Genomic DNA, 10,637 nt, shown 5'->3' with positions numbered 1-10,637 from the left:
GATTCCCTCCCCCTCCACCTCAAGCTGATTCGTGATGAGCATTCTGGCATAAAATGGTTGTCGTGCATCATCCAGGTGGGTGGTGTACAGTACATTGTTGGTGGTTGAGGTGAGTTTTCCCCTTTCACTGTCAACCACTTTGGGTATATAGATAAAGCTCTATATACAGTACAGTAGTCTATTAATACACAATGCATGCGGAGAGTGAACATGCAATACCAAAACCTGGTGCCACAAAAGGGCATTGTGTTTTGGTAGAATATGCCACTTGCAAAAGCACAAATAAAAGTGCTCCCATTAATACAGAATACTGTATCAGCATGTTCAGCTCACTCCATTCATTATATTTGGTTTATGTTGTTATTCAGCATTCAATATCTCCACACTACCCTTCTCACACATGCACTCGTCAACATTTACATGACTGATTTTGATCGTTTCTGTTCATTTATGTTGTATTTATTAATTAATCAATTACAGCATCTCATTTGGTATGGCCTTTTTGAGCCAGGTGGTGACAGTGGTAGAGAACTATTATGGGCTTTAGGATCCACTGCTGCACGTGTCTGTCTCCAGCAGTTACTGCAGTAATTGGCACTGAGACACAGTAACAGATCATTATCATGATATTTTGTGTAGTCCAGTGAATCTCCTGTGACTCATCCTTTGTCAAGCATCGCTGATATTTAACATTCAACACAGCACGATGCAGACTCTTAAATGATGCATGTATTAGTGTTTCTGGGTCATGTGTCTACAGTATGATTGGGAGACTGAAATAAATGGGTCAAAGACAAGTGTGTTTCTATTATATCTGTGTGATGACACAGAGGAAACATCAAGTGTCCCTTTCTTCTATTAACCCCTTTAAAACTGGTGTCCCTATTTTGGGCATGGCAACAACATCAGGAGTTTGTGTTCATGCATGTTATGTAGGACAGCAATCAAGAATATACTCACTGCTTGTTGACAACTCCTTATGAGAAGAGTATTGTAGAGGTCTCTTCTCATTTACTGAAATATAACTTTGCTTGTTCCTGTTCTTTGAGCACACAACAAAGTCCTGAGTGTTCATTTTGGGCGGCAGTGGCTCAGGGGGAGTGGCCGGTAGAGCAAATTTTGACAAGTGTTATGAAGTATCTGTGGCTAAAGAAACAAGAAAAGAAAAGAAAAAGCAATTCCTGCCACTTTCATTTCCACAAAAGTACTTTAAAGAGTCAAGTCAATAATATTTATAAAGCACGTTTAAAAACAACGAGGTTGACCAAAGTGCTTGCACAGCAACAAAATATACAGAAAAAAACAACAATATTACACCAAAATATACAAAAACACATCATAAAATACGAAGTTATAAACAAGTTTCTGGAGTCCCTCTGGTGGCTCAATCAGCTTAATCTACAACTGCCTTCAAATCTGGAACAGAAACTGTTTTTAGAAAGGCTAAACAGTGACTGTCAGATTTCGTTTATTTCAATTGAAAGACCGTTTGTTCTGTTTTGGCACCAGCTGTGTGTCCTCTGTCAGACCAGGTTAACGTTAACACATCTGCTATCCACAAGAACCAAAACACTATATTCATCAGAGCCTGGAAACAAAATACAATAGATTAACAGCTGCTCTGTGACAAACACTACGGGACGTATAGTATGTATATGTAGTGATTTACACCCGAGCTGGGATCGTGCCACTATATACACATAACCAAGAATGCACACACACGCACACACACACACACAGACAGCCTCTCAGCATGCATTAAATTTGTCCTCTAGCCACGTGGGAACAGAGCTTTGGCATCAGTGGGACATTTGTCCTCCAGCCATGTGGGAACAGAGCTTTGACATCAGTGGGACATTTGTCCTCTAGCCATGTGGAGACAGAACTTTGACACTAATGGGACACAGCACCAAGCTGAATGCAGAATGACAGGCCATATGAATGCTCCTGACTCACACATGCACGTGTGCTCTCTCTCTCTCTCTCTCTCTCTCTCTCTCTCGCCATCTCTCTCTCACGCTTAGAATTAAGTATACCTTCTTCTACGCAGTCACATAAATCATCTATCTGTCATACACACAAATGCAATTAATAGACCTTGGTAACTCAAATTGCAGATTTAAATAAATACAACATCGAGACAAGCAATCATATTTCTGTGCCCACATACACACACCGCTCTTCTCATGGTATTTGAGTCTGTCATCGATCCAAATCCTACAGGACAGTCTGGTCTCACCCAACAAATTGATTCTAAACAGCATACATTAGTTTATACAAATCCAATGTGAATCATTGTGGTTAAGCTGTCTGGAAGACACCGACATTCGCACCAAAATTACAAAATGTACCAGAAATATATTTATTTATTAATTGTAATGTTAATAAATACAGTTTCTGACAACTTGTTTTGTTGCATTCCAAAATATCCTCGGGCACTAGGAACCTGCGGCATTCCTTTTTGAGTGGCACGTCCCTATAGACAAACGCTGTTGTTATGACAACAGTTAGGAGAGGTGTCACCTAAAATCAGTGGTGTGTTCTACCGTGTTACGCTATATACAGTACGTAGTATGATGGTTTTTTTTTAAAGACGGGGTGCCGTGATTTTCAGTGATTCCCCCCCCCCCCATAATCATCAGGTATTATGGTTATACTACTTTTTTCAAAAAAGTGAACAGAAATTGTTAAAATTATGTTTTTATGTGGACACGCCTCCAGTTCGAGGAGGCGTGTAGCCTCCAGGTATACCTGGTTCTCACCTTAGCACCTCCTCCACCACCCTAGCACCACCCACCTGTCCTAGTCCCTCCTCCTCCTCATGCCCACACCTGTTGTGTTATGATAATGAGGGGGAGGGTATGTTTTTACTATGTCACTAAAGCGCTGTTTTTCTATTGGCACGTTTGACCCTCAAGGTTTCAGCCTCCAGGTAGAAACTCGAAATAGTCAGAGAAGACATAAAACACCATAAAAACACCACCAGGGGGCTTAATGAAGTTCTATCAACCTCATAGACAAACAGAAAAAGTGCAAAACCATGGCACCACCTCTTTAAAGCGTTGCCCTCTACTAACCATCAGTGGTGTAAAGTAACTAAGTACATTTACTCAAGGACTGTACTTAAGTACAATTTTGAGGTATTTTACTTTACTGGAGTATTTCAAATTTTCGTTACTTTTACTTCTCCACTACATCTCAGAGGCATATATTGTACTTTTACTCCACTACAATTATTTGAAAACTTTAGTTACTAGTTGCTTTGTAGTTTTTGATTATTATAGACAAAATACACTAACCACTTTTAGTTTTGGTAAATTTTACATTTTGATACTAATACTTTTGTACTTTTACTCAAGTACATTTTGACTTCTGGGGAGGGGGAAGGGAGGTGGGGGGGTCCTTTTATTTTTTGCAAAGTTTGAGTGTATTCTTTTCATTTTACCTGTTTATTTTGTGTATATGTCTGTTTTGTTTTTGGGAAAAAAGGAAGCAATCCATGTATATTATGAACAGAAATGTATAATCCTATCCTGTGCTTCACAATAAAAAATATTTGAAACAAGTATACATTTTGAATTCCGGACTTTTACTTGTAAAAGAGTATTTCTACATTGCAGTATATTGATACTTTTACTTGATTAAAACATGTGAGTACTTTTACCACCACTGCTAACCATTTCATCCATTGACATGTCGTGCAGAGAATGATTATCATATGCCCTCCAAAAAAAACTAGAAAACACCACTGACTAAAATGAACAGTAATGACTCACGAACAGTAATTCAATGTTTACTGTATGTATACAGTATAATAGAGCAGATTACACCTATCTTTTCATCTTTGCACTTGCACCAGTGGCCTGTTAATGTAGAGGTGATTTTGTCAAAAGAGATATTTGCAGTCCTCTCGACTACCTTGAGCACTCTGGCAGTAGCAATGGTTCTGTCCTCCTTGTTGAATGCCCTTACTTTTGTCGTCATGTGCCACAGCAACACAAAAAAATGAATGGAAACAACCACACATTGTCTTAAATTATACACAGTCAAATCCTCAGGTTTTTTTTGCGTAGGATGAATGATGAGGATGATGATGTATATATAACGCAATAATTTTGTTCTGCTACCGATTTCCAAAACAAATGAATTTCAGGATCCACATGGGAATGGCATGGCTCTGGGGCTTCACGTGGCCAGCCTGTGACATCAGTCATCTATATGACATGACTCAAATCTGGGCAAGGTTTCCACCCAACCAGAGCCCCATTGAAACCATTATCAAAGTTGAGTGTAATATTTCAAAAAGTTTAAAACATATGTGAAACAATAAATAGTGAATGCGCTTCTGTGGCCTACTGTAAGTGTGCACAATAAGGTGCAAATCGATCCAGACTGGAATTTGCGAGATTATCCCCAGACACAGCACAGGCAGACTTCCAGAGATGGTTATAATAGACTCCTGCAGAGCCACACCATAAAACGATAAAGCACAATCACATGGACTCCTCCACCAGTCCTCTGAACTCAATCCTTCAACACAATCTACATCTGCTTATCACACAAGCACGTGGCAATGCATCCACATTCAAAAGATCACACACATTAACATAATGCCCACCAGCTATTTCTTTACTCGCCCCCCGGTTGGCAGTTTACATCCCATCATCAACATGCATAATTGGTTTGTTTAAAATTTGTTGGTGCGGGAGAGTTACTGCTTGTTACATTTTGTAACAAGCAATTTTGCTTGCTATATTTTGCTTGTTATTATGCCCAGAGAGACAGCTGTAGTCCATTGAGTCAGAGAACATATTATCAAGACAGAGGGGAATCTGTCTGTTTACTCTGATAAAGCACCCTGGTGGCATCATCTTTTCACCTATAGTGGCGTGCCAGTTTATAAGCCATCTAATCTTGTTGTAATGAGCCCCTCTGCATTACTTCTCTGATCCCCATGTCTCAATTGTTTTAGAAATGTTTAAACAATGCATTTTCCGTACAGGTAGTTGAATTGATTACAGTGTGTACCGACATCGGCCTGTCTTTACTTCACATAAATGCCCCCTTGATCCAGACAGAGCTGACAGTCACAAAATATGATGAGATACTGTAACTTAAGTAGAAAGTGTTTCTTTTTCTTTTCTCTTTCAAAGTTTGACCATCCAAGACTGGATGGGACAAGTAATTAGATTAGATCACATTTACAGTCAATATTAACAGGGGACTATTCAGGATTAATTGATCAACCTCGATTGAGCTGAGTTGATTGATTGGGCCAGAAAGGTGCTGAACTCGCTATGTACTCGTTAGTGCTCTCTCTAATCAATGAATGCATCAAAGACAGCCACCTGTTTGATGTCTCTCAGAGAGGAGGGGGGGGGGGGGGGGTGTACTTTCCCTGCTTGTACACACACAGACCAGAAATCTTGCATAGTCGAGCTTTAAAGGGATATTTCACTTTCAAAACATTTTTGGGTCATTTTATCGTCTACTGAGGCTTATGTGAGCCCCCTAGACAGTTTTTAAGTTGCTTGATTCAGTATTTAGATATTTGATATTCATTTTATCAGACATGCCCCCTTCCTATACAAACCCATTTTAACATGTTAGATTCATCAAAAACCCCCATCCTTGGTTCTGGTGACTCATCCTGCCCTCCTAATACGTGAGGGGGCCGTGTTTTTTCGATTGCTTTTTTCAATTATTTTATTTACATTTTTTATTGTATTAAAAAAACATTAAAAATATATGAAAGAAGTAATTGAAAAAACACAGTCTCCTCACGTATTAGAAGGACAATATCAGTCACCAGAACCAAGGACGGGTGTTTCCGATTAATCTAACATGGTTAAAATGGAGTTTGAAGTTACAATTGGTTTGTATAGGAAGGGGGTGTGTCTGATAAAAATTAATATCAAATATCTAAATACTGAATCTGTCCGGTTCCCAAAAGCCTGAGTAGACGATAAAATGACCACAATTTTTTTTAAGTGAAATATACCTTTAACTCAAATATATAGTATAAAGTATAAAAATGTCTGATAATATTTCTTGTTTGACAGCAACACGCCGAAAAAGATACAAGTTCTCCATTTATATAATCCTTGTCTCAGTCATTGGTAACCATTATCAACAGGCACCTGATCAACACTGACTTTGTAAAGACAGCAGTGCGTGGAGAATGGTTGGCTTGTGGAGTCCAGTAACACGGTGACATTGTATGATAATGATCGTGGCACACATCCTGTGAGGCCAGCAATAAGAATGACATTACAGTATGTTAACGATTACAGCAGCATAAGTGCTTCATGTCTGGATCGAATGGTAGGAAGGATGTTTGATTTATTATAAACTTACAGGAAAGGAGGAAACCGTAAACACACGTGGTTTCTACTTTGGAAAGTCATATCAAATAAATGGCAGGTTTCAAATAAAACTGTTCCCATGTGACCATAAAGTCTAAAACGTGACCTAAATGATGTTGTCATGATGTGTCGATTCACAAACTCAGTGTTTGAAATGCTGAGGAAGGTGCCGAAATGTGTCCGTTTCTCTAAGTAGACTGCTGCTGCTGTGCAAACCTATTATAAAGAACGTAAGAAACTACTCAAGAGAGTGTGGATAATCCTTTCACTGTATATCTGCACTCAGTTAAATTGTAAGAGACTACACCTCAAGACTCCCCTTGAGTTGAGAGCGCCTTCTCCTGGCGGACTTGTTCCGGTAGGCGTCTGGGGCTATAGCAAACGATTGAAAATGCAGACTTTCAACATGCATAACACGTGCCCCATTTGACCTAAAAAAAAACATGAAACTTCATTACACATGTCACCTCATGTAGCACAAATTTGCCACTGTGAGCCGCATGAACTTTTCTGTCATTTAAAATGTCAAGAAAAATCTGTTATAAATCGAGTCTCCAACCAATCTATGCAAAACGCTTTCACAAAATGTATGGACCAATATCTAAAAGTTTGTATGTCGAATATGAAGCTCCTTGAAGCAATGTATATAGTTTTATTCAAATCAATCCTCTGCCCCTTGCTGCCTAACTGTTGAGTCACTTTATACGAAACTTGGTAGTAGAGGGTCATACCAAAAAGCACTGAGACGAATCTTACTGGCCAAAGCACCTACACCCATAGACATATAAAGGTAGACGCCTCCTCTGGCTCTGAAGCGTCTGTATGGCGGACGCGCTTCCGCTTCCGGGGGGGCAGCTGGAAATTTCCGCGTGCGTCACAGAAGGGGGCGTTCAGTAGGCCAATCAGAGGCAGGTGGGGGCGGGACAACTAGATTCTGACAAGTCCTGGAAAAGACGCGCTGTGGTTGGCCAGTAATCAACACGCTGTGATTGGCCAGTGCCCGTTCCCCCCGGAAATATGGCGGCCACCATACCAAACAGGTCGCTCCAACGAACTGCAGAGGCCAAGGAGGTATCTAGGTTTCTATATCTATGCCTACACCTGTCTGTGTGAGGCCCTCTGGGAGTTGTAGTTGGTGCCACAGTGTCCATTTTGTGTGTGGACGACTGGGGATTTAGCACCCTTCTACAACCTGTCCCCTCGTGACGCTACAACACAATGTATGGACCAATATCAAAAATCCCAGTTGACGAAAAGTTTGTACATCGTTAGCCTCATAGCATACATTGCCTAAGTCATATTTTTAAGGTTTTTAGGAAAGAAGAAATGGAAAATTTGCCTAAGTCATCTCTAGGTAACTTAGGCAATCAATGGCAAAAAAAACTAATTTAGCCCAAGTCATGTTTCTGCCTTTATTGTGTGTATGTGCCTAACTCTACTCTCCTAACACTGCTGATTCATCCTGCCTTATTGCCTATGTCCTCAGCCTATCAGAATGCTTGGTACATTCAAAAATCTTTTCTGCAAAGTCAAAAGGTTGACTTAAAAGCACTTTCTGCCTAAGTCATTTTGGAACGTAACAGGTGTTCTGATAGAAAATGTCAATGTCAATTTGGCCAAACAAATGATTTGCTGTAAATGCACTTACTGTAAGTTTACTTCAAATGTAACTGAATACAACTCTTTGCACAACTGGGTAGGCTGCAATTTGAGAGGTTTCCGTTTGACATGGCTTTGTTACAGTTACAGTTTAGGCATTAATCCAGAGCGACTTACAGTAAACAAGGTCACAAGTGAAGATAATACACCATAATACATCATAATACACACAATACATCAAATGCATAAAAATAGTAATCTAATAATAAAGTAATACATAAGTAAACCAATAATCTAATAATAACTAATACATACGTGAACCAAGAACCTATCATCAGCCTACAGTGCCTAAGAGGCAGGCCTATATTAAGGAGCAGGGAGTGAGGACTCAGAGAGTGTTTTATATATTTTCATTTTATTCTATTTGTTTACAGATATGTATGGGGAATGGGATAGGGAATTATTTACACTTAAGCCTCTTTCACACATGTGGCGCTAACTTAAAGTTATCTGTGGGGATGTACAGTATGTCTGAACACATGTTCTGTTATGTCAAGGAAATTAATAAAAAAAACATCACATTTGACCGTCATATCTCACTAACGCAGTTAAGTGAAAGTAGCTGGGAGACACCTCCCGAGCGCCTAATCATACAGACTATTTACGTGTGAGAACGGACAATCTCCTGTCGCTACATGTGTGAAAACACTGTACAATGTCCCGAGTCGACCTCATTCCCATGACATTGTTCAGAGTTCATGTTGTAAGTGGCTTTTGTGTACTGTAGGGTTGCGTGCTTATCTATTGATTACTGTACACTTGTATTTTGAAATATGGGGAAATGTGCAGTGTCGAAGGATACAATTACAAGGATGTTTACTCCAATGGCATGCAAGTAAGATTTGACATTTGATAATTAAAACATCCTCATTCCTTGAGCTTAGAAATCAGGTTTAACAGGATTTGTGTGCCTGAGCTGTGTCCAATGCCTAGGTTATTGAAACTTTCAACACTTAATACTGCTTTAATCAAAGTGAGACCATTTGCTTTGACTTTGCCACATTGACTCATAATAACCTTCATAATGTCAAGTTAAAGTGCATGGCTTTGAAGAATTGTGTTTGCACAGCAGTATAATCTTACAAAAATAAAACATCGAAATGACAGAAAAAAGACGGGGACAGGGACATTCATTTTGAGTGGGAGTAAAAGTTGACGTGGAAGAAGAAAATAAATTGCTGGAGGAGTAAGTCAAATGAGAAATACAGGAGGGTTGCATGGCAGAACTGTCTGGATCAAAATGATCATTAAACACAGCAGAATGCCTGAGTGGGACTTAACATGTTTATTCTGCATCACAGAAGAAGATGATCAGCAAAACATAAAGCTAAATAATTGTAAGATGCTACAAGATGGGGAAACGCAAAGAGAAAGGAAATGAATCACAGGTTAATTTATGCACATCGATGGGGAAATTATTTACATGAATCACTGCATGCCAAGTATGCAGGTGTGCAACTGGTTTGCAAAAACATGTATGTCAGTAGCAATATTGCATAAGTTCAAACTGTGGTATCACTGTATGATACTGTGGTATCATACAGTAACTATCCAGTCACACCGATGCTCTGACCTCCGGCTACAGCGGCTAATATTAGCTGGCAGGTCAGTGGAGGGGCATCATTTGCGCTGACAGCAAAAGGAACACACTGGCTCTCAGCACAACAGTACACACAGTAAATCCCAATGTTCATTTAACTCTGGAAGTGTAAAAAATTGTCCTTTGACTTAAACTGATAGGGTTTTCAAATAATTGTAGTGGAGTCAAAACTACAATATTGCCTCAGAGATGTAGTGGATGATGAGTATAAAGATAAAGAGACATGGACATACTCCAGTAAGGTAAAAGTACCACAACATTGTAAAGTACTTGTACTTGTACTTTTCACCACTGCATGGTATAATGCTAAATACAATTATTTATTGCCTTCAAATAAATTACTAACCCTTTACAGTGTTGTATAAGCTTTTGAACACATGCATGACATACTGTACGTGCAGATCACTTTGCAAAATCCCTGTACCCTAGCATCATCACCAAACATCTCTGTCTCTATGTTTAAGTTATGTTATACGTTATTGATCCTGTGGGGAAGTTCATCCTTTGCAGTGGGCAGCCAGTGAGCACCTGGGGCTCCAGCTCTATGGACCAGAGTCTTGGTCAAGGGCATTGGCAGGAGTATGTTCCTAACAAGCATGTCTAAATGAGGAAATCTGTAGGTTACCCCAGAAGGTCAGCTGTTACATAACACTGCTTGTGACATAATACCTGCATCCATATTCTGGGGAGGAACAATAGGCAAAAATAGCCGGGCGGAACCCAAAACAGTAGTAAATGTAAACAGAGCAAGCTGTCTGTATGTGTGTGTATTTGTGTAGTTGAATAAGATGCTACACATCTCCCCCCCCCCCAAAAAATGTTTTGTTCTACTTTTGAAAAAAGGGTTAAGGTTTCTGCTTGAGGCCTGACGAACATAGCAGATCTGCAAGCCCAGAGCGCGTCACGGATTCGACGCGTTGTGGGCTTGTAGATCTGCCATGTTTGTCGTGCGACACCATCATACGACGAAGCATTAATTAGGCATGACAGTGACGATATGATCATCTATACAT

Source organism: Gymnoscopelus braueri, assembly GCF_963280865.1.
Source record: "Gymnoscopelus braueri genome assembly, chromosome: 2".
Classification (NCBI taxonomy): domain Eukaryota; kingdom Metazoa; phylum Chordata; class Actinopteri; order Myctophiformes; family Myctophidae; genus Gymnoscopelus; species Gymnoscopelus braueri.
The sequence above is the reverse complement of the archived record's forward strand: the minus strand, read 5'-3'. Positions refer to the sequence as shown.